General features: G+C 51.7%; 1 protein-coding gene across 4 annotated transcripts in view; it reads left to right on the forward strand.

Moving 5' to 3' along the window:
• Positions 1-15592: 15592 nt before the first annotated feature.
• Positions 15593-24746, forward strand: part of FAM53A (family with sequence similarity 53 member A) — a 36813-nt gene continuing 27659 nt past the window's right edge. The window contains exon 1 of one of the 4 annotated variants that reach the window (XM_030924274.1): positions 15593-15609. The gene's annotated coding sequence lies outside the window, so the exon portion shown is untranslated. Of the gene's footprint in view, positions 15610-15677; positions 15773-15860; positions 16287-24746 lie in introns of those variants that run through there. The other 3 variants (XM_030924273.1, XM_030924272.1, XM_030924279.1) reach the window with 3 other exon arrangements.

Below are 24746 nucleotides of genomic sequence, written 5' to 3' on the forward strand. Positions count from 1 at the left end.
GGCATGTGCCACCACGCCCAGCTGATTTTGTATTTTTAGTAGAGATAGGATTTCTCTAGGTTGGTCAGGCTGGTCTGGAACTCCCGACCTCAGGTGATCTGCCTGCCTCAGCCTCCCAAAGTGCTGGGATTATAGGTTTGAGCCACCTGCGCATGGCCGGGGCTGCCTTTCATAGGTGTCACATGTCATACTTGGTCTGATGCTTATCAGCACTGGAAGGGCAGCCTTCCCTGTCTCCTGGGACAGACCCTGCGGCAGGACAAGCATCAGTCTGAGGGCGCCCCACCCCCACTGTCTTCACCCTTGGACCCTGGCTGCTGCCTGCAGACATGACCACTGGCCCACACCACAGCCACATGTCCCGGAAATCCCTCCAAGTGATGCTGGGCTGGTCTCAAGCCAAGGGTGGGCTCAGGTCATGTTCTAGGAGCTTGAAGAGGGCAGAAGCCCTTGTTTGCTTAGCTTGTTTATGGAGACCTCAAGCAGTGTCAGGTGGGGGGTGGTAGACACTGGGGTTGTAGCATGTGCCCTGGTGAAGAGACCCAGCTTTTTCAGGGTGGTAGGAGGTGCCTGATAAGGTGGCATTTGGGGAGGGCAGCAAGTAGAGGCCCTGAAGTGGGAGCACTCGGCATTGACTTTGAGAGTCCTAAAATGTGGGAGGACCGGGCATGACTGCAGGCTTCAGCCTTGAGGAGGCAAAGGTGAAGGTCCTCGTTACGTGGTGACAGTTCAGGGGCACTGTGGCCTCCATCATGACTGCGATGAGAGAAACTCCCAGATTTGTCGCTAAAGAGCTGCTTCCCCTAAGCTGCGAGCAGGCCCTTAGCGACGAGCAGCACTCGGTGCTCTTAACGGCTAAAATTCAGTGGCTTCCAAGCAAATATGACATCCAGAAGACAGCCGGAAAGGTGATCTAAGCTCAAGCTGAGGGTATGGCATGAAATCCTCTGTTACAACCTTAGAAAGTTGAACCTTTCTCTCTTTTTTTGAGACGGAGTCTTGCTTTGTCTCCCACACGAGTGCAGTGGCGCAGTATCAGTGCACTGCGACCTCCACCTCGGCTCAAGCAGTCCTGCCTCAGCCTCCTGAGTAACTGGGATTACAGGTGTGAGCCACCACACCTGGCTAATTGTAGTTTTAGTAGAGACGGGGTTTTGCCATGTTGGCCAAGCTGGTCTCGAACTGCTGACCTCAGGTGATCCACCCTCCTCGGCCTCCCAAGGTGCTAGGATGACAGGTGTGAGCCACTGTGACCAACTATTAGAACCTTTCTTTCCCGCAATAAGGCTTCTTGCTCCTCTGCAGGAGCCCAAGATGGTGCTATTCTGAAAAGCCCTGCGGTTGTGGCTTCTAATGAAATGAACCCTGGTATCACAGAATTACATGGGCGGAAGCTGCTGCCAGGCTGGACTGAAAGGGCCAGGCAATACAAGAGGCCATGGACTCTCTAGTTGTACCAGCGGGAAGTAGGAAGATAAAACTCTCCAGCTGCAAACACAGGCTGCCTTTCGTGAAAAGGAAGTGGGTGGAGCCAGGAGCCTGGAGGACTGAGGCTGGCCTAGTCAGGGGACTGCCAGGTGATGTGTGCCTAGCGGGATTTCAGACTTGCTGTGCGCCAGGGACTCCTGGGAGCATCTGCAGCAGGTGTCCTAGGTCTGTCCCCACTGTTTATTGGGGATGTGCGTGTGTGTGTGTGTGGTGGGGGCCAGGGACAGTCTTTACATGGAAAAGGGCTCAACACAGGAGCTGTCAGGAGCCTCCTCCACAAGGGAACAGATTCAGATGAGATTCTGGGCTTTGGGTTGATGCTGTGGCGGGGTGAAACTTGGAGGCCTTGGCAGGCGATGAGCGTGTCTTGGTTTTGGAGGATTGTAAATGAGTTGTGGCCAGAGGGTGGAGTGTAGTGAGCTGACTGCTGGAGCAGGGGAGAGGCATAGGGTCAGGGGAGGGTGCTGTGAGAAAGGCAGCAGCTGTGCTTAAGTATAGTGGGCAGCCAGGAGTCTTGGGCAAGGGTGTGATTCCTGTTGTAGAAGAATACCCCGGACTACTAGGTTTTGCTTCACATTTGCAATTTTGAAATGCTCTTTTTGTTATTTTGTTTTTTGAGATGGAGTTTTGCTCTTGCCCAGGCTGGAGTGTGATCTCGGCTCACTACACCTCCACCTCCCGGGTTCAAGCGATTCTCTTGCCTCAGTCTCCTGAGTAGCTGGGATTACAGGCACCTGCCACCACGCCTGGCTAGTTTTGTATTTTAGTAGAGACAAAATACAAAACAGGGTTTCACCATGTTGGTCAGGCTGGTCTCAAACTCCAGACCTCAGGTGATCCACCCACCTTGGCCTCCCAAAGTGCTGGGATTACAGGCGTGAGCCACTACGCCCGGCCAAAATTCTTGGAATGCTCTTAAGCACTGAGGAAATAAATTTTCAGACTTTAGTTCTTGCCTCTCTTAACTGCTGTTAACATAATCTAGTATTTTCTTTCTTTTTTTTTTTTTTTTTTTTTTTTTTTTTTTTTTGAGACGGAGTCTCGCTCTGTTGCCCAGGCTGGAGTGCAGTGGCGCAATCTCGGCTCACTGCAAGCTCCATCTCCCGGGTTCCCGCCATTCTCCTGCCTCAGCCTCCCGAGTAGCTGGGACTACAGGCGCCCGCCACCACGCCCGGCTAGTTTTTTGTATTTTTAGTAGAGACGGGGTTTCACCGTGTTAGCCAGGATGGTCTCGATCTCCTGACCTCGTGATCCGCCCGTCTCGGCCTCCCAAAGTGCTGGGATTACAGGCTTGAGCCACCGCGCCCGGCCTTTCTTTTTTTTTTTTTTTTTGAGACAGAGTCTCACTCTGTCGCCTAGGCTGGAGTGCATTGTGCAATCTCGGCTCACTGCAACCTCCGCCTCCTGGGTTCAAGTGATTCTCCTGCCTCAGCCTCCTGAGTAGCTGGGACTACAGGTGCCTGCCACCACGCCCGGCTAATTTTTGTATTTTTAGTAGAGATGGGGTTTTGCCACATTGGCCAGGCTGGTCTCGAACTCCTGACTTGGTGATCTGCCTGCCTCAGCCTCCCAAAGTGCTGGGATTGTGGGTGTGAGTCACCGTGCCCAGCCAACATTATCTAGTATTTTCTGTATGAGTGTTACAAATAACCAATGGGCTTGGATTGAGTTGTCTTTATTCTTGACTCTTCTACATCGAACCAAGCATCAGAACTAAATTAAGTTTGCCCAGCATGATTAATTCTTCACAATCCCACACTGATTGCTTGCTATCTCATCCCCATCAGTCAGTCATTTTCTTGTCTTTCCACACACAGCTGGGGTCAGCTTATCAGGGCTGTCATCCCACATCCCCTGACTGACTTTTTCCATGTATTATGAAGCTGTTCTTACTTCCTGCTGGCCTGTCAGGAACCTGTCCTTTGGGTTCTCTTTTTTATCAGTTCTGCCACCAAGTTGCTGACTCCTCCGTCCCTGTGGGAGGAAGATGTCAATGGAGTCTCCCAGGAGTCAGCAGCCTCTGCTGAGCCCAAGGTCCAGCCACTTTTGGCTTTCTGGACCCGTGAGGATGGCTCTTATGATTAACTGGGTTTCAGGATATTTTATTTTATTTAATTAATTATTGTTATTTTTGATACAGAATTTCACTCTTTCGCCCAGGCTGGAGTGCAGTGGCGCAATCTCGGCTCACTGCAAGCAACTTCTGCCTTCTGGTTTCTTTTTTTTTTTTTCTTTTTTTTTTTTGAGACGGAGTCTCGCTCTGTGGCCCAGGCTGGAGTGCGGTGGCCGGATCTCAGCTCACTGCAAGCTCCACCTCCTGGGTTTACGCCATTCTCCTGCCTCAGCCTCCCGAGTAGCTGGGACTACAGGCGCCCGCCACGTCGCCCGGCTAGTTTTTTGTATTTTTTAGTAGAGATGGGGTTTCACCGTGTTAGCCAGAATGGTCTCGATCTCCTGACCTCGTGATCCGCCCATCTCGGCCTCCCAAAGTGCTGGGATTACAGGCTTGAGCCACCGCGCCCGGCCCTGCCTTCTGGTTGCAAGTGATTCTCCTGCCGTAACCTCCCAAGTAGTTGGGATTACAGGTGCACGCTACCACGCCCGGGTAATTTTTGTATTTGTTTTTTGGAGAGACAGGGTTTCACCACGTTGGCCAGGCTGGTCTCGAACTCCTGACCTCATGATCCACCTGCCTCGGCTTCCCAAAGTGCTGAGACTACAGGCATGAGCCACCGCGCCCCGCCCTAATTTATTTTTTGAGACAGAGTCTTGCTCTGTCATCCAGGCTCAAGTGCAGTCACTCGATCTCAGCTCACTGCAGCCTCCGCCTCCTGGGTTCAAGCAGTTCTCCTGCCTCAGCCTCCTGAATAGCTGGGATTATAGGGGCCCGCCACCACACCTGGCTAACTTTGTATTTTTCGTAGAGACGGGGTTTCACCATGTTGGCCAGGCTGGTCTCGAACTCCTGACCTCAAGTGATCCACCCGTCTCGGCCTCCCAAAGTGCTGGAGTTACAGGCGTGAGCCACCGCGCCTGGCTGTGTTGCAGGATGGTTTGTTTTCCACAGAGGCAAATTTGAAAGGTCCGCTAGGTGAAGTCACATTTCAGTACCTGGCAAACTGAAGGTGCCTGGCACGCTGGCGTGTTGGCTTCTACTTTGAACCTTGGTTGGTTCGCAGGGAGAAGCATGCCTATTTGATCACCTGTCAGCATATAATTGTACATTTAAGGATCTTGGCTGGGTGCGGTGGCTCACACCTGTAATCCCAACACTCTGGGAAGCTGAGGCAGGTGGATCACTTGAGGCCAGGAGTTCAAGACCAGCCTGGCCAACATGGGGAAACCTCATCTCTACTAAAAATGCAAAAATTAGCCAGATATGGTGATGCATGCCTGTAGTCCTAGCTACTCAGGAGGCTGAGGCGTGAGAGTCACTTGAACCTGGGAAGCAGAGGTTGTCGTGAGCTGGGATCATATCACTGAACTCCAGCCAGGGCGACCCTGCCTAAAAAAAAACAAAAACAAAAACAAAAAAACTTGGTTTGTTTTTCTTTGTGCTCTGTTTGCTTTTTTTTTTTTTTTTTTTTTGAGGCGGAGTCTCGCTCTGTCGCCCGGACTGGAGTGCAGTGGCCGGATCTCAGCTCACTGCAAGCTCCGCTTCCCAGGTTTACGCCATTCTCCTGCCTCAGCCTCCTGAGTAGCTGGGACTACAGGTGCCTGCCACCTCGCCTGGCTAGTTTTTGTATTTTTAGTAGAGACGGGGTTTCACCGTGTTAGCCAGGATGGTCTCGATCTCCTGACCTCGTGATCTGCCCGTCTCGGCCTCCCAAAGTGCTGGGATTACAGGCTTGAGCCACCGCGCCCGGCCTTGTTTGCATTTTAATGTGCAGATGCAACCCAAGCCAGTTGGTAACAAACACACTGCGTAACGTTTTCAGGAAAAGCCACTCTCAGACTCTATAGCTGAGGTTCCAACAAAGATGCTGTGTAGGATATTCGTGGCTCCTGCTGCCTGGCCTGGCACTTTCCCTGTGGTGGTGTGTGGAATGCAGACCTGTCATCTCATCCCAGTTCTGCTGCTTCATAGCTGCATGACTTGGCCTTCATGTTCCGTCTGTGAAACGTGTATAATAGCATCTACTGCAGAGGATGGCTCTAGGGGCTAAACGAGTGGGGGTGGGATGCCAACCACATAATAATAATAATGCAAGACAACAGTAGCTGTTGTTGCTGAGGGCCCCACTCATCCCTTAATTCCTCAGGCTGCACTAATAGGCTGAGGTCTTCAGGCAAGGATAACAACAGCAGGCACTTAGGAAGCATGATGTTCATGGGGGCATCCGCACTGCTTCGTGGAGGCTGAGAGGGGACAGCTCTGCCCAAGGGGATCCCGGTCACCCCCTGCCAGGCCTCTGGAACCCAGTCCTCATTGTGAACATGAACATGGGGGCATGCAGCATCCCCTGGTGGTGGCCCCAGATGCGGTTTTGAGAGGGGTTTCCAGGTGTGACGGCTGATAGCACTGGCTATGTCTTCAGAGAAAAGGCAGACTGAGTTTCCAGAGGCACCCCCACCCCTTGGGCAGAAGTGCCGAGGCAGAGGCCTGCCACGGATGCAGGCAGGCAGCAGGAGCCCACGTGAGTCATTAACGCTGCGTAACAAATCACCCCAAAGCTTAGTGGCATATGAAACGGTCTTTACTACCTCAGTTTCTGGGGGCCAGGAACCTGGGTGTGGGTTAGGAGGGTCCTCCTTCCAACTCTCACAGGCTGCACTCAAGCTGCTGGCTGAGGCCAAGCCCTCATCTCAAGGCCGGGCCAGGAGGACCCACTCTGAAGCTTGTGCATGTGGCTGCTAGCCTAAGTGGGCCCTCGGTTTCTGGCTAGGTGGGCTTCTCCACATGGCAGCTGTGTCATCATCCTGAGCAGAGGGCACAGGAGGGTGTGAGCATGAGGGAGTCCTGGCCTTGTGTAGCCTGATTTGGTGGCAATGGCCTGTCTCTGCTGTTGGTTAGAAGCAAGTCAGGCTGCTGTTGGGGGCGGGGATTACACCAGGGCGTGAATCCTAGGAGGTGGATTGCTGGAGGGCCTCTTAGAAGCCTGCCTCCCACAGAGGCCCTTGTGCTGCTGCCCAGCACCTTGGCCTCCTGAAATCTCACTGCTTCCTGATTCCAGCCTTTGGAGGGCCCCTCAAGCTCTTTGAGGGGAGGGGGACAGCAGCCCTTGACTCCGTGGGACAGGGTGGGCCTTCTCTGCCATCGAGCCTGGAGCCGGGGAGGGCCCGTCTGGGGCGCTGCTTATCTCTCCTGCCAGGACTCCTCACCCCAGAAACTCCAAGATATGCCCTGGCCTAATCCTCTCCTTGGTCTCAAACCTGTCAATCCAGCTGCAAGCGGACAGCCCTGCTCAGGGGTGGGCAGGTACTTGGAATGCACAGAGTGGGCCTGCTCCGTGCCTGGCCCCATCCAGTCTAACTGTGCTGCTGTCAGCCTGACGACCAAAGCTCACCCAAACCCAGGGATCTAGGCGGGGCACCAGCTTCTAGCTCTCTCCAAATCCCCAAAGAAAAACAGGCAGGGTGGCAAGCCCAGGCTCTCGTGGACAATTATGACCAAGCCATGTGACAAGATATTTTCACAAAACCCAGATGCAAGTGGTGGAGCAAACCCTTGACAGCCCCATGGCCTGTGTGGCAGCGGAAACTGGCGGAGTAGAGGGAGGCGGTGACCCAGAGGCTGAGGCCCTAAGAACAGGGGAGCCCAGAGGAGCTGTCCACGTCTCTGGAAGCCCCTCAGGCTGGTGTGAGAGGAGCAGCCGTGCCTTTGCCCTCTCCATAGGGTGAGTGAGGGCCATGGGAGGAAGACACATGGGCTGGAGCCATCCAAATCTTGGGAGGTCCCTGAAATGACCACCAGGATGATCCACTTTCAAGCTTCAGCATGTGGCTGCTGGCCTAAGTGGGCCCAGTGCTGAGTGGAACCAAAGGGGCGAGAGGGACAGACAGCCCAGTGTCTAAGAAGCTTTACAAACGCAAAGGAGAGGGAACTTGGGGAAGGTGGACACTTTCCTGAGACGCATATGGTCCTAAAGGTTAAGAAATGTGAGTAGAAAAATGTCCTGGTCAAATCCTATGCAGCATGACTATAAGAGAAAACAGACTGCAGAGCAGGATGCCATGCCTAAAAATATCTTTTTTAGGCCGGGTGTGGTAGCTCACACCTTCAATCCCAGCACTTTGGGAGGCCGAGGCAGATGGATCACTTGAGGTCAGGAGTTTGAGACCAGTCTGGCCAACATGGTGAAACCCCACCTCTACTAAAAATACAAAAATTATCCGGGTGTGGTGGCGTGCACCTGTAGTCTCAGCTACTTAGGAGGCTGAGGCATGAGAACTGCTTGAACCCGGGAGGTGGAGGTTGCAATGAGCCTAGATTGTGCCACTACACTCCAGCCTGGGCAACAAAGTGAGACTCTGCCTCAAAAAACAAAAACAAAAGGCCGGGCACGGTGGCTCACGCCTGTAATCCCAGCACTTTGGGAGGCCGAGGTGGGCAGATCACTAGGTCAGGAGATCGAGACCATCCTGGGTAATGCAGTGAAACCCCATCTCTACTAAAAATACAAAAAATTAGCAGGGTGTGGTGGCAGGCGCCTGTAGTCCCAGCTACTCGGGAGGCTGAGGCACGAGAATTGCTTGAACTCGGGAGGTGGAGGTTGCAGTGAGCCTAGATTGTGCCACTACACTCCAGCCTGGGCAACAAAGTGAGACTCTACCTCAAAAAAAAATTATATATCTATTTATTTAAACTAGAATACTTAGTTTCAAATCTAACAAAACATGTATGGGATCTGTATGCTGAAAAGTGCACAACACTGATGAAATAAAGATCTAATATGTGGAGAAATGTAACATGTTCATGGATTGAAAGACTCAATAAAGATGTCAATTCTTGGGCCAGGCACAGTGGCTCACACCTGTAATCCCAGCACTTTGGTGGGAGGCTGAGGTAGGCAGATCACCTGAGGTCGGAGTTTGAGACCAGCCTGACCAACATGGAGAAACCCTGTCTCTACTAAAAATACAAAATTAGCTGGGTGTGGTGGTGCATGCTTGTAATCCCAGCTACTGGGGAGGCTGAGGCAGGAGAATTGCTTGAACCCGGGAGGTAGAGGTTGCAGTGAGCCAAGGTTGTGCCATTGCACTCCAGCCAGGACAACAAGACCGAAACTCCATCTAAAAACAAAAATAAATAAAACATAAAAATAAAATTAGCCTGGTTGGGCATGGTGGCTCACACCTGTAATCCTAGGACTTTGAGAGGCAGAGGTGGGTAGATCACCTGAGGTCGAGAGTTTGACACCAGTCTGACCAACATGGAGAAACCCCATCTGTATGCAAAATTAGCCGGGCGTGGTGGTGCACGCCTGTAATCCCAGCTACTTGGGAGGCTGAGGCAGGAGAATTGCTTGAAGCTGGGAGGCAGAGGTTGCGGTGAGCCAAGATCGCACCATTGCACTCCAGCCTGGGCAACAAAAGTGAAAGTTGTTCTCAAAAATAAATAAATAAATAAAATAAAAATTAGCTGGGCATGGTGGCACAGACCTGTAGTCCCAGCTACTCTGGAGGCTGAGGTGGGAGGATCCCTTGAGCTCAGGAGTTTGAGGCTGCAGTGAACTGTGATCACACCAGTGCAACCCATCCTGGGTGACGGAGTGAGACCCTGTCTCAAAAATAAATAAATAAATAAAAACTTTTGTTCTACCAAATACCCTGTTAAAACAATGAAAAGGGCCGGGCATGGTGGCTCACGCCTATAACCAGCACTTTGGGAGGCCGAGGAGGGCGGATCACGAGGTCAGGAGATTGAGACCATTCTGGCTAACAGAGACAGGTGAAACCCCATCTCTACTAAAAATACAAAAAAATTAGCCAGGTGTGGTGGTGGCCACCTGTAGTCCCAGCTGGTGGGGAGGCTGAGGCAGCAGAATGGCTTGAACCTGGGAGGCGGAGCTTGCAGTGAGCCGAGGTATCGCCACTGCACTCCAGCCTGGGGACAGAGCGACACTCCGTCTCAAAATAAATAAATAAATAAAAAATGAAAAGACAAGTTACAGATTAGGGGAGAATATGTGTAAAGCCACAGGTGCCCAACCCTTGGGCTGGGGACTGGTACCAGTCTGCGGCCTGTTAGGAACCAGGTCGCACAGCAGGAGGTGAGATAGCATTACCGTCTGAGCTCCGCCTCCTGTCAGATCATCAGCAGCATGAGATTCTCACAGCAGCGTGAGCCCTACTGTGAAGTGCGCATATGAGGGATCTGGTCCTTATGAGAACCCAGCTAATGTTTGATGATCTGAGGTGGAACAGTTTCATCCTGAATCCATCCCCACTCTGTCCGTGGAAAAACTGTCTCCCATGAAACCAGTCTCTGGTGCCAAAAAAGTTGGGGACCGCTGGTGTAAACCACATATCCAACTGAGGACTTGTATCTTTTTTTTTTTTTTTGAGACGGAGTCTCGCTCTGTCGCCCGGGCTGGAGTGCAGTGGCCGAATCTCAGCTCACTGCAAGCTCCGCCTCCCGGGTTTACGCCATTCTCCTGCCTCAGCCTCCCGAGTAGCTGGGACTACAGGTGCCCGCCACCTTGCCCGGCTAGACTTTTGTATTTTTTAGTAGAGACAGGGTTTCACCGTGTTAGCCAGGATGGTCTCGATCTCCTGACCTCGTGATCCACCCGTCTCGGCCTTGCAAAGTACTGGGATTACAGGCTTGAGCCACCGCGCCCGGCCAGGACTTGTATCTTTATAATTTTTTTTTTTTTGAGACAGGTCTCACTGACTACAGGCACGTGCCACTGCACCCAGCTATCTTATAATTTTAAAGCGCACAGTTCAGTGGCATTATGTACACTTACATTGTTGTATAACCATTATCACTACCTATCTCCAGTACTTTTTTTTTTTTTGAGATGGAGTCTTGCTCTGTCGCCCAGGCTGGAGTGCAGTGGCATGATCTCGGCTCATTGCAAGCTCCGCCTCCCAGGTTCACACCATTCTCCTACCTCAGTCTCCCGAGTAGCTGGGACTACAGGCACCCGCCAGCATGCCCAGCTAATTTTTTTTGTGTTTTTAGTAGAGACGGGGTTTCACCATGTAAGCCAAGATGGTCTCAATCTCCTGACCTCCTCATCTACCCGCCTTGGCCTCCTAAAGTGCTGCGATCACAGGCGTGAGCCAGTGCGCCCGACCTTAAATTTTTTTTTTTTTTTTTTTTTTTTGAGACGGAGTCTTGCTCTGTCGCCCCAGCTGGAGTGCAGTCACGCGATCTTGGCTCACTGCAAGCTCCGCCTCCCGGGTTCCCGCCATTCTCCTGCCTCAGCCTCCGGAGTAGCTGGGACTACAGGTGCCTGCCACCACGCCTGGCTAATTTTTTGTATTTTTAGTAGAGACAGGGTTTCACCGTGTTAGCCAGGATGGTCTCAATCTCCTGACCTCGAGATCCGCCCGCCTCCCAAAAAAAAAGCCAGCTATGGTGGCACACACCTGTAATCCCAGCTACTAAGGAGGCTGAGGCACAAGAATCATTTGAACCTTGGAAGCAGAGGTTGCAGTGAGCCGAGAATGCACCAGTGCACTCCAGCTTGGGTGACAGAGTGAGACCACGTCTCAAAAAAACCAAACCAAAACGATTACTCCAGAACAGTGGAAACAAGTAAACAAGTGAGAAAGAACAGATACAATACATAGAAAAATAGAAAAAAGCAAGGTGGCAAATAATCAACTATACTGATAATCACATTAAATATAGATGGTCTAAGTACTCTAATAAGAGTCAGAGACCGTCAGACTGGATAAAAAAGTAAGACTGGCCGGGCGCAGTGGTTCACGCCTGTAATCCCAGCACTTTGGGAGGCCAAGGTGGGCGGATCACGAGGTCAGGAGATCAAGACCGTCCTGGCTAACAAGGTGAAACCCCGTCTCTACTAAAAATACAAAATAGCCGGGCGTGGTGGCGGGCACCTGTAGTCCCAGCTACTTGGGAGGCTGAGGCAGGAGAATGGTATGAGCCCGGGAGGCGGAGCTTGCAGTGAGCCGAGATCGCACCACTGCACTCCAGCCTGGGCGACAGAGTGAGACTCCGTCTCAAAAAAAAAAAAAGTAAGACCCATGCTGTCAACATGAAACCCATTTTCAACATAAAGGCATATATAGGTTCAAAGTATAAGGCTAGAAAAAGATACACTGCATTAACATAATGAAAAGAATGCTTGAGTGGGTATATGGTATATTAATATTAGACAAAGCAGGTTTCAGAACAAGAAATGTTAGTAGGGAGAAAGCAATTTCCTAGTGATAAAGGTGTCATTTCTGCAGAAAGATTAGCAATCCAAAATGGGTACACACTTGATAACACAGGTTAATAACACACAAAATAAAAGGCTGATATAAGTCAGATGAAAAATAGACAAATCCAGAATCATATTTGGAGATTTCAACACTGCTCCCTCAGTAACTGATAGAACAAGTAGATTAAAAAAATCAATAAGGTCCGGGCATGGTGGCTCACGCCTGTAATCCCAGCACTTTGGGAGGCCGAGGCTGGCGGATCACAAGGTCAGGAGATCGAGACCATCCTGGTTAATACAGGGAAATCCTGTCTCTACTAAAAATACAAAAAATTAGCTGGGCGTGGTGGTGGGCGCCTGTAGTCCCAGCTACTTGGGAGGCTGAGGCAGGAGAATGGCGTGAACCTGGGAGGCGGAGCTTGCAGTGAGCCAAGATCGCGCCACTGCACTCCACTCCAGTCTGGGCCACACAGCAAGACTCCATCTCAAAAAAAAAAAAAAAAAAAAAAGTATATAGGTGTGAGCCACCTTGCCTTTAATTTTTTTAAATTGTGAAAGATACATGAGGTGTACAGAAGAGTATGGAAAATAACATAAAGCCTATGCACACATAACCAGTTTTGTCAAATCTTTGCCAAGATGGCTTCCAGATCCTTTTGTTAGTTTTTTTTTTTTTTTTTTTGAGATGGAATCTTGATCTGTCACCCAGGCTAGAGTGCAGTGGCACCATTTCCGCTCACTGCAACCTCTGCCTCCTGGGTTCAAGAGATTTTCCTGCCTCAGCCTCTGGAGTAGCTGGGATTACAGGCGCCCACCACCACGCCCGGCTAATTATTGTATTTTTAGTAGAGACAGGGTTTCACCATCTTGGCCAGGCTGGTCTCGAACTCCTGACCCCATGATCCACCTGCCTCAGTCTCCCAAAGTGCTGGGATTACAGGCGTGAGCCACCCTTGTTAAGTTTTTATGGAGGTGAAATTCATATAAAATAAAGTACTTAAAACATACAACTCAGTGGCATTAATACATTCACAATGTTGTGCGGCCACTCCCTCTATCTAGTTTCAAAACATTTTCATCACCTCAAAAGGAGACCCAGTACCCAGCAGGAAGTTGCTCCTCATTCCTCCCAGACCCGCTAATCCACTTGTTATTTGCCAATTCCGGACATTGCATGTAAATGGAATCATCCAGCATGTGACCTTTTGTGACAGTGTTTCTTCAGTCCCACAGTCAGGCAAAGGAGACTTAGTCAGGCCCGTCCTAGGGTCCCTGCTACCCAAGCCAGCCCCATCCCAGTGGCTCCAGGGAACCTGCTCAGAAGAGCCGTGCAGCACCAGAAAGGTGTGGGCACCAGGCCAGCCCCGCCCTTCCCTTCAGGGCTTCATCAGCACCAGGCCACCATGGACCCAAGACAAGGCGGCTTCTCCTGGATGGGAGCATTCCCAGAGGGCCATCAGGAGAGAGGGTGGTGGCAAAGCCACAGACTGTCACTATGGTGGGACAAATCCCTTTGTTCTGAGGCTCAGCTTCCTTATCTGTAAAATGGGGAGGATTCCAACACCTTCCCATGGGCTAGTCCACAGCAAGGGCTAGATAACACGGCACTGTGATGACGGGCCCTCAGCCAACACAGGTCAACTGCCCCACAGCAGCCTGAAACATGGCTCTGATCCGACTCCTCCCACATGAGGGAGGAGTCTGAGCTCTGAGATCCAGCAACCATCTCTGGCCTGCAAGTGTTTCCCTGCAACCTGCCCTGTAGGAGGGCTTTGAAATGCTTTTCGGTTTTACTGGAGATCATCAAGTCAAATGGGACATTACTTTAAAGGGGCACAGACTCTATTTCTTTTTTTTTTTTTTGAGAGAGTTTCGCTCTTTCGCCCAGGCTGGAGTGACGTGATCTCGGCTTACTGCAACCTCCGCCCCCCAGGTTCAAGCGATTCTTCTGCCTCAGCCTCTCAAGTAGCTGGGATTACAGGTGACCGCCACCACGCCTGGCTAATTTTTGTAATTTTAGCAGAGACCGGGTTTCCCCATGTTGGCCAGGCTGATCTTGAACTCCTGACCTCAGGTGATCCATCCGCCTCAGCCTCCCAAAGTGCTAGGATTACAGGCATGAGTCACCGCGTCCAGTCGACTCTATTTCTTAATCCACAAAAAGCCCTTAATAATTACCCAAATAAGGGCTGAGAGGGGTGGGTAATATAACTGAATCAGTCACACAGCTTTGACCTTTGTGATTTGAGGTGGTTGTCTCCGGTCCAGAGGGGCCAGGACGGAAATCAAGCTCAGGAGGGGCTGCCATGGGCAGAGCCTCGCCCCGGGCACAGTTGCCCTCATCCTGTTCTGGCCACTTTCTGCTCTGGTCCAGGTCACAAAGACAACTTGTCCTTGGGTAACCTGGTCAGCACAACCTAACTGTTGCAGGTGGCGATCACCGGACCCCAGCAGAGAACGGCCTGGACGCCTGCTCCAGCCCCGCTGGGACTCCCGCTCTTCCAGACAGGTGAGGCTCTTTCCAGCCCATCCTGGTGTCAGCTGGCCTGGCTTCACAGCCTGCACAGGACTAGCCTTACCAGGCCCAGAACGTGTTGGAGGCCCCAGCCTGACCCCTGGGAGCCCCGATGCCTCCCCCAACATCCAGCCCCAGGGGTGCTGCGTGGCCTCACCTAAGCCTATTCCCAGAACCAGTCGGCCTCCATGCATCTGTCTGCCTCAGTGTCCACTGTGGGACCCGGCCATCGAGCCCCACCGTGGCCAAAGGACACAGGTAGCTCTTTCTCCCGTTAGACTACCCCTTCTCACCACCCCCACCGAACCCTCAGGGCTTGGGGAACGCACACGGGGAGGCACTGGCCTGCAGGGTCCCTCAGGCCCCTCCCACCCCAGGGACCCCTCTCCAACGGTGGGGAGCATTTTTCTCTTGCACCTTTGAGAAACCATCTGGTCTGAAACAAATCTCACCCTACCTCAGTGGAATCTCCAGAGTCGGCGGATATCCACACAGCCCAGGGCCAGCACACCTGGCCGTCAGAGGCCCGCCCTGGGTCAGGTGGCTCATCTCACCCAGGACACACCTGACCCCCAGCAAAAGAGGCTGGAGAGGGAGGCAGGGACCCCCTTCCTGGGAGTTTGCTGCTGGAGACTGCGAGAGCGGGGCACGGCCTCCTCCCGCTGCCCGCTACCCTCTCCTCTGCAGGGTGCTCATCACCAGGGACCCTCAAGAGCCCAGTCTCCCTGGGCCTGCTGTGGTCAGACGGAACTAGGCCCCAACCCCGCCTATCGCCAGAAGGAGCCCTGCAGCACGGTCCCCCCGGGCGCCTATAAGCGAAGGCCTAATTCACACTGTGCCGGTGCAGAAAAGTGCGACCCGAGAGGGCGAGTGACCTGCCCACGGCTACACAGCGGGCAGACGGCAGGCGGGAAGGCGGTGGCGGCGAGCCTCGGGCTCCGAGACTGCGCGCTCCGGGATGGGCCACCGCCTGAGCCACGGCTAGTGCCGGCCGGGCCCTCCCCGCTGTGCGTCCTTCCCCGCCGCCTCAGGTCGCCGCCGCCACCAGTCTTCCCTTCTCCGCCTGGAGAACGCAGCTGAGCGCCGGGCACGCACGCGCGCAGGGGGCGGGGCGTCGACCCGGGGACGGGGCCAAACCGGCGCACAGGACGCGCTCCGGCCTCGGTGGGCGGTGCGGAGGCTGGACGCCTGGAGGCCCCGCCCCCTCCGTCGGCGCAGCGCGGCGCGGCTGAGGGCCGGCGTGGAGAAGGCGGTGGCTGACGGGTTCGCGGCGGCGGCGGGGCGCGGGCGGCCAATGAGGGCGGCCGGAGGGGGCGGGGCGGCGGCCGCGGTTTTGTTCCGCCGCGGCTGAGGCGCGTCGCCCTGAGCGAGCGGGGCCTGGGCGGCCGGCTGTCTTCTCGCTCCGCCGCCCCGCGGCCGCGCTCAGGTACCGAGCCTGGGCGGAGCGCGCCGCCGCCACCTCCCCTCTTGTACACGCCGTCCATGCCTCGGCGCACCGGCTCCGACCGTTGCCCGCAGCACGTGGAGGGCGCGGGCGGTCGTGGGCGCGCGGCCCTGCGCTCCGAGCCCCAGCCGTCCGCGCCGCCCGTCGGAGCGACTTCGCCGCACGAGGCGAGGCCCGGCCTGGTAGCTCCGCGCCGTGGTTCGGTGGCGCGAGAGGCGGGGAGTCGCCGCGGTAAACGGGGCCTTGGGGCGTCCCGAAGGGGACCCGTAAGCGGGAGGCCAGACTTACCCGACGACCCGAGGAGGGGACTTGCGGCGGATTCCAAAGCCGCTTTTTCTGCGTAGCCTGGAGGGTGTAAATCGCCGAGATTCTCCCGTGTGGAGAAGGCGCCGGTGCCCGCCCGCTGCTGCCGGACCCTAGAGGGGGGTCCTTTTCCCTTAATCTGAGCGCAGTCGCGGAGCCCCTGTTTCCCACGCAGCCCGTGTTAAGTGGCCTCGTGAGTTTTCGCACGCCATCCTTGGTGCCTCTTCTTTGAAGCTAAGCTTCTATAACTTTAAAGCACTTTTCGTTTTAAACTCAAACCAGACTCACACTTAATGTTTCTATGATGATCTCCCAGGACGAAGAACTTTGTAAGATGGATGAGTTTGGCTTCAAGAATGTGCTTGTGGCGGGTGCCAAGGGAGTGAGTTGTCTCTGTTGCTTGTTCAGTCCGTTACAGATCGAACTCCTTGTTCCACTCTTTCCCCCTTCTCACTACTACACTTGACTAGTCTTAACACAAAAAAGGAACATAATGGGCTTCCGTTTCACAATATTTAAGAAATTTAACCTGAGCATATTGATGCTGCTTTAAACACTCTCCTGTGGCCTGAGCTTGTCCCTCATCAGAGTGGGTGCTAGAAGGGAAGTGCAGCCTTGCTCCCCGAAGGTAGAAGGCTGGGAAACGTTTTTGATTTATTTGAAGCTCTTGAATGTTACCCCAAAATGGAAAATGGCATTGTTTAGAAACAGTGGCTTTTTTTTAAATTGGGTTAGTTAGCGCAGGAAAACTAGGTGGTAGTTCTTTCAGACAGTTGTAGTTTTCCCTCGTCCGGCGTCATTGTCCCCCTCCTTGAGTCCTCCTTGTGCGCTGGGCACTGGCAGTCCTGATCCTCTGCTGTGGCTTGATAGATGATTCCCCGTGCTGTCCCGTGAACTTAGAGCCTGGTTCTGCAGCTTCGTCCCTCTGTTGTGTTCTGTGTTGCGACTTTGACGGTCACACTCACTGAGGCCTTGGTAATGGTTCCGCCCCTTTGGATGGCTCCTTATGTTTCCTGACTTAGGTTGGACGTGAGGACCACAGAACGTTTTTGTTACTATTTGAAGTATATAAGAGAAAATGCCAAAGTAATTTTTCTTTCTTTTTTTTTTTTGTGCATGCTTTTGAGGTCTTTCTAGTTATAGAGGTAGTTGCTCATATGAAATGGTGTGCACAGGAAACAGAAATAGGAAGAGGCTCTATCTAATTTTTAGTTGGTAGATAAAAGAATGAAGAAGGCTGAGGGCGATGGCTCACGCCTGTAATCCCAGCACTTTAGGAGGCCGAGGCGGGCGGATGACGAGGTCAGGAGATCGAGACCATCCTGGCAAATACGGTGAAACTCCGTCTACTAAAAATACAAAAAATTAACCGGGCGTGGTGGCGGGTGCCAGCTACTCCGTAGGCTGAGGCAGGAGAATGGTGTGAACCCCGGAGGCGGAGCTTGCAGTGAGCCGAGATCATGCCGTTGCACTCCAGCCTGGGTGACAGAGCGAGACTCCATCTCACAAAAAAAAAAAAAAAAAAAAAAGAACGAAGGAAACACTTAGGTATTTTATTTTATTTAAGACGGAGTCTCGCTCTGTCGTCCAGGCTGGAGTGCAGTGGCCGGATCTCGGCTCACTGCAAGCTCCGCCTCCTGGGTTCACGCCATTCTCCTGCCTCAGCCTCCCGAGTAGCTGGGACTACAGGCGCCCGCCACCACGCCCGGCTAATTTTTTTGTATTTTTTAGTAGAGACAGGGTTTCACCGTGTTGGCCAGGATGGCCTCGATCTCCTGACCTCGTGATCTGCCCGCCTCAGCCTCCCAAAGTGCTGGGATGACAGGCTTGAGCCACCGCGCCCGGCCTGTTTCTTTTTAAAAAAGGAAATTAAGGCTGGGGGCGGTGGCTCACACCTGTCATCCCAGCACTTTGGGAGGCTGAGGCGGGCAGATCACGAGGTCAGGAGATCGAGGCCATCCTGGCCAACACGGTGAAACCCCGTCTCTACTAAAAATACAAACAATAGCTGGACGTGGCGGTCATGGGCGCCTGCAATCCCAGCTACTTGGGAGGCTGAGGCGGGAGAATCACTTGAACCCAGGAGGTGGAGGTTGCAGTGAGCTGAGATCGCGGCACTGCACTCCAGCCTGGTAGCAAAAAAAAAAAAAAAAAAAAAGGAAATTAAAAATTTTTATATAAACCCTTTTGGCATTTTCCACAAAGATATTAAAGAAAAATCGAACTTCAGTCTTTTAAGCATTTGTTGTAAGTGGTCATAATTTAAAAATGTGTGTCAGGGACTCAGGAACTGTCACATGTGTTATTTAGTTTAATCTGATTCCTTGAAGCCTCATGAAGTGGGTGGTTTCTTCTCATTTTCAGTTTCCAGGGAACCCAGGCCCGGAGAGGTGAGGTTACTTGTCCAGGTGAGGTTACTTGGCCTGGCTAGTGAGTGGGTCCAACTGGTGTCTGAACCCGGGGCTTTGTGCAGCTGTCTAGAGCTCACCTGTGTTCTTTACCTCACAAATTACTTGGCACAGTTTGTCTTTTTCCATGTGGTGATATGGTGCAGCCTGTTCTCACCAGTGGAATGGTTACGATGATAATCTTCATTTTACAGTTTGAATTACTTGGCCAGGCTTGGTGGCTTACACCTGTAACCCCAGCATTTTGGAAGGCTGAGGCAGGAGGATCACTTGAGCACAAGAGTTGGAGACCAGCCTGGGCAATATAATGAGACCCCCATTTCTACAAAAAAAAAAAAAACATAAAAAATTAGCCGGGTATGGTGGTGTGCACCTGTAGTCCTGGCTACTTGGGAGGCTGAGGTGGGACGATTGCTTCAGCCAGGGAGGTGGAGGCTGCAGTGAGCCTAGGCAACAGAGTGAGGCTTCATCTCAAAAGAAAAAAAAAAAAAAAAGATTTGAGTTTCTTCTCCTTTGTTGGGTTGCAAAAGGAATACTTCACATGTGGTTTCAGTGCACTTAAAAATAGCGAGTTCAGCAGGGCACGGTGGCTCACACCTGTAATCCAGGCACTTTGGGAGGCTGAGGCAGCCAGGCCACCTGAGGTCAGCAATTCAAGAGCAGCTTGGCCAACATGGTGAAACCCCGTGTCTACTAAAAAATACAAAAAATAGCTGGACGTGGTGGTAATGGGCACCTGCAATCCCAGCTGCTTGGGAGGCTGAGGTGGGAGAATCACTTGAACCCGGGAGGCTGAGGTTGCAGTGAGCTGAGATCGCACCATTGCACTTCAGCCTGGGCAGCAACAGCAAAACTCCATCTCAAAAAAAAAAAAAAAATGGAGTTCCTAGACACTATACCTTCTGCCCCCACACATGCAGGGCCTCCTGCATGACTAGCGTCCCCCACTGGAGTGGTGCATTTGCTACAGTTGATGAACCTATATGGATACATGCTTGTTATCCAGAGTCCATAGTTGACTTCAGGTTCACTCTATGGATTTAGACACATGTGTAATGACCTTTGTCAACCATTATAGTATCATGCAGGATAGTTTCACTGGCTTAAAAATCTGTGCCGTGCCTCACCTCTGTCTACCCCTGGCCCCTGGCAGCCACTGTTTTTTTGTTTTGTCTTTTTACTAGTCTCTACAGTTAACCTTTTCCAGAATGCCATATGGTTGGAATCATACAATATGTAGCCATTTCAGACTAGTTTCTTTCACTTAGTGGTATGCATTTAAATATCTTCTATATTTTTTGGTGGTTTGATAGCTCATTTATTTTTAGTATAATAATATTATACTGTCTGGATGTATCACACTTTATCCACTTACCTACAGGAAATCTTGGTCGTTTTTAAGTTTTGGTACTTACAGATACAGCTGCTATGGGCGTCTGTGTGCAGGTTTTGTGCGGACATAAGTTTTTGGTTCCTTTAGGTAAATACCAAGGAGCAGGATTGCTGGGTCGTGTACACAGTTGCTGCACATCCTCCTCAGCACTTGGTGTGGTCAGTGTTCTGGATTTTGGACACTCTGATGGGTGTGGAGTGGTACCTTGTGTGTAGTGGGTTTTTTTTTTTTTTTTTTTTTTTTGAGACGGAGTTTCACTCTTGTTGCCCAGGCCGGAGTGCAGTGCTGCGATCTTGGCTCACTGCAGCCTCTGCTTCATCCTCCCGAGGAGCTGTGATTACAAGCACCTGCCATCGTGCCCAGCTAATTTTTGTATTTTTAATAGAGACGGGGTTTCGCTATGTTGGCCAGCCTGGTCTCGAACTCCTGATCTCAGGTGATCCACCCGCCTCGGTCTCCCAAAGTGCTGGGATTACAGGCATGAGCACCACATCCGGCCCCAGTTGGTTGAGGTGTCTGTTAAAGTCTTTGCTCCACTTTTTTAGTTGGGTTGGTTTCTTTCTTTCTTTTTTCTTTTTTTTTTTTTTTGAGATGGAGTTTCGCTCTTGTTGCCCAGGCTGGAGTCCAGTGGTGCTATCTTGGCTCACTGCAACTTCTGCCTCCCGGGTTCAAGGAATTCTCCTGCCTCAGCCTCCCGAGTAGCTAGGATTACAGGTACCTGCCACCATGTCCGACTAATTTTTGTGGTTTTAGTAGAAATGGGGTTTCACCACATTTGCCAGGCTGGTCTCGAACTCCTGACCTCAGTTGTTCCACCTGCCTTGGCCTCCCAAAGTGGGATTATAGGCATGAACCACTGCTCCTGGCCTTTTTTTTTTTTTTTCTCTTTTGTGGAGACATGGTCTGACTCTGTCACCCAGGCTGGAGTGCAGTGGCGTGATCTCGGCTCACTGCAACCTCAGCTTCTGGGTTCAAGTGATTCTTCTATTCGACCTCCCGAGTAGCTGGGATTACAGGTGTGTGCCACCACGCCCGGCTAATTTTTGTAGTTTTTTTGTAGAGATGGGGTTTCACCACGTTGACCAGGCTGGGGTTGTTTTCTTATTGTTGAGTTTTAAAATATCTTTCTATATTTTGGATAATGGTTCTTTGTCAGATAAGTCTTTTGCAAATATTTTCTTTCAGTCTGGAACTTGTTTTTTATTCTCTTGACAGTGTCTTTTGCAGAGCAGATATTTTTAATTTTAATGAAGTTCAACTTAACAATTCTTTCTTTTATGGGTCGTGCTTTCAGTGTTGTATCTGAAAAGTGATCGCCAAACCCAAAATCATCTATATTTTACTCCTGTGTTATCTATCTTCTAGGATTTTTATAGTTTTGCCTTTTACTTTAGGTCTGTGATCCATTTTGAGTTAGTTTTCGTGAAGGGTGTCCATACACTCCATGTCTTTTTTTTTTTTTTTTTTTTTTTTTTTTTTTTGGGGATGGAATCTTGCTCTGTGGCCCAGGCTGGAGTGCAGTGGTGTGATCTCAGCTCACTGCAACCTTCACCTCCCGGGTTCAGGTGATTCTCCTGCCTCAGCCTCCTGTGTAGCTGGGGTTACAGGTGCACACCACCACACCCAGCTAATTTTTATATTTTTAGTAGAGATGGGGTTTCACTATTTTGGCCAGGCTGGTCTCAAACTCTTGACCTCAAGTGATCCACCCGCCTCGGGCTTCCAAAGTGCTGGGATTACAGGCATGGGCCACCACACCTGGTCTCATGTCTTTTTTTCTTGTGGATGTCTAGTTTTTCAGCAGCATTTGTTGAAAAGACTGTCTGTTCTCTATTGTATTGCCATTGCTCCTTTGTCAAAGATCAGTGACTATGTGGTTCTATATCTGGGCTCTCTATTCTGCCTGTTCCATTGATCCAATTGCCTATTCTTTTGCCCGTCCCACACTATCTTTTTTTTTTTTTTTTTTTTTGAGACAGGGTCTTGCTGTGTCACCCAGGTCGGAGTGCAGCAGTGCAATCATGGATCACTGCATCCTCCACCTCTCCGGCTGAAGCAATCCTCCCACCTCTGCCTTCTAAGTAGCTAGGATTATAGGCACGCAGGTAAATTTAAAATTTTATGTAGAGATGGAGTCTCGCTATGTTGCCCAGGCTGGTCTTGAACTCCTGGGTCCGAGCGATCCTCCTCTCTCAGCCTTCCAAAGCACAGGGATTACAGGTGTGAGCCACTGTGCCTGGCCACACACTGTCTTGATTACAGCAACTTTATAATAAGTCTTAGAATTGGATGGTGTCAATCCTCCAACTTTGTTCTTCTCCTTTAATATCATGTTGGCTATTCTGGGTCTTTTTTTTTTTTTTTAATAAATAAAGCTCTATAAACTTTATTTATTTATTTATTTATTTATTTATTTATTTATTTATTTTGAGATGGAGTCTCCCTCTGTCACCCAGGCTGGAGTGCAGTGGTGCAATCTCAGCTCACTGCAACCTTCGCCTCCCGGATTCAAGCGATTCTCCTGCCTCAGCCTCCTGAGTAGCTGGGATTATAGGCACTTGCTACTGTGCTCAGCTAATTTTTGTATTTTTAGTAGAGATGGGGTTTCACCGTGTTGGCCAGGCTGGTCTCAGGGTGAGTTCTCTTGCCATCTGAAGGGAGGACACAGCCACCGCATCCCTCTGCAGTGAGGCAGCACTGTTCTTCCCTCTGTGTGTGAATGGAGAGCCAGAATGAGCAACATCAGAGGAAACTTCCAGCCTGAAAGCAGAAGCCAGGAAAAGCAGGGAAGACTGAGGGAGCTGAGATACAGAGTGCAGGGACCAGAAAAAGTAATTTAAAACCCCCCGTGAAAAGCAGCCTTGTATATATAGGCTTAGAGATAAGCGTGAAGATGGGTCCCGACATGGGCATTTGGAGAAGAGGAGGGAGCCCTTGCGTGTGAAGCATATGCACGTCATTGGAAGGGTTGGAGGAGCGGGGGACAAATCCTAGAACAGCAGCAACAGCAGCAAGCGTTGGACACGGAGTCCAGGAACAGATGGAGATGCAGACCAGGGTGGAGCGCCGAGTGTGCCATGAGCCAGGCCGGAAGGATGTGGTCTCCGGACCAAGGAAGACCTTGCTTGAGGTGCCTTAAGCATTTTCTTTTTTCTTTTTTTTGAGACAGAGTCTCGCTCTGTCGCCCAGGCTGGAGTGCAGTGGCCGGATCTCAACTCACTGCAAGCTCCGCCTCCTGGGTTTACACCATTCTCCTGCCTCAGCCTCCCAAGTAGCTGGGACCACAGGCGCCCGCCACCTCGCCCGGCTAGTTTTTTGTATTCTTTTTTTAGTAGAGACGGGGTTTCACCGTGTTAGCCAGGATGGTCTCGATCTCCTGACCTCGTGATCCGCCCGTCTCAGCCTCCCAAAGTGCTGGGATTACAGGCTTGAGCCACCGCGCCCGGCCGCCTTAAGCATTTTCTAAAGCTGGGGCAAGAGAAGACCCTAAAAGCTGAGCAGACATCCTGGGAGTGGGCTCCTTACAGAAGTGGAGGAGAGAAGAGGTGTGGTCTTCACGTGCCCCCTTCTCAGGAAGCTGCAAGATGAGGGTGAGGGGTGCCCCGAGTGGGCTAGAGCACACCCCTGCCAGCCCTGAGCACAAGGCAGGACTAGGAGCAAAAGGGCTGAAGGTGTCCTGATGTCTTTCACCAAAGGACTCATTCCTAGGAGGTTTATAAATCTGCTGGGGAGTTTGGGGCAAGAGTTTATACTGGGCAGAAACTTTGCATTCGTAAAAAGGATGGAATTATGGACTTTGGAGAACAGACCCCACTGTGTGGCCTAACTGGAAACACTATTTATAGTGACGAGATAATGTCAGCGATGACTTGACAAAAGGTTCACACAGCCCTATTGGGAGGTGTGGAGCGGGGCTGTGTTGGCAAAGAGATACACCCTGACGTGCCTTCAAGCCAGCAGCTGATGCTCTGAGCGGTGCGCTGGGGCACAGTCCAGGAGCAGCAGGGCCTGCGGGCTGTGTGCGTAGGTGTAGTAAGTACCCGAGGACAGGGCTGAGGGATGGAAGTGCCCACTGTGGAGTGGCAGGGGTGAGGCCTCTGCACGCTTGGGAGTCGTTCAGTGTTGGTTTGTGAGCCAGCACTCTGTGTGTGTTGCCGTGGGGAAATAAAATACAGCTAGTTATGGGCTGAATGACATCTGCCCCCAAAGTCACACATCGAAGTCCCGACCCCCCAGTACTTCAGAATGTGCACTTACTTGGAAATAGGATTGTTGCAGGTGTAATTAGTTAAGATGGGGTCACACTGGAGCATGGTGGGTCCTGCCCCAAAATGACTGATGTCCTTATAAAATGGGGAGACTTGGACACAGGCACACACAGGGAGAATGCGGTGGGAAGATTGGAGTGACGCCAGAGCCAGGAGGGAGGCCTGAGCACATCCCTCCCCAGAGCCTTCAGAGGGGCGTGGCCCTGCTGGCATCTTGGTCTTGGACTCCCAGCCTCCAAGGACAGCTGGTTAGTTCATTTCTGTCGTAAGCCACCACTTTGTGATACTTGGTTATAGGAAACTAATTCGTGGCTCTACAAATGCTGTATCTGACTCCATATGGATCGAGTTAAAACACAGAAAAATAGAAACTGCTTTGGTGTGTTTTTGGAGGATGGAGTCCTGGAGAATGAGAGTGGCCAGAGCTGCCAGCCGAGGGCATTTTGCCACTGTCCCGTGAGGCGGCCATATGAGCGGAGTGGGGGCTCCGCTCTGCTGCCCCCGTGGAACTCCAGCTCTGCGTTTGATGGCCTGTGGTGGGGGCTCGTCCCTGCTACCCCATGGAACTCCAGCTCTGCGTTTGA

Source organism: Rhinopithecus roxellana, chromosome 2, assembly GCF_007565055.1.
Source record: "Rhinopithecus roxellana isolate Shanxi Qingling chromosome 2, ASM756505v1, whole genome shotgun sequence".
Taxonomy (NCBI): domain Eukaryota; kingdom Metazoa; phylum Chordata; class Mammalia; order Primates; family Cercopithecidae; genus Rhinopithecus; species Rhinopithecus roxellana.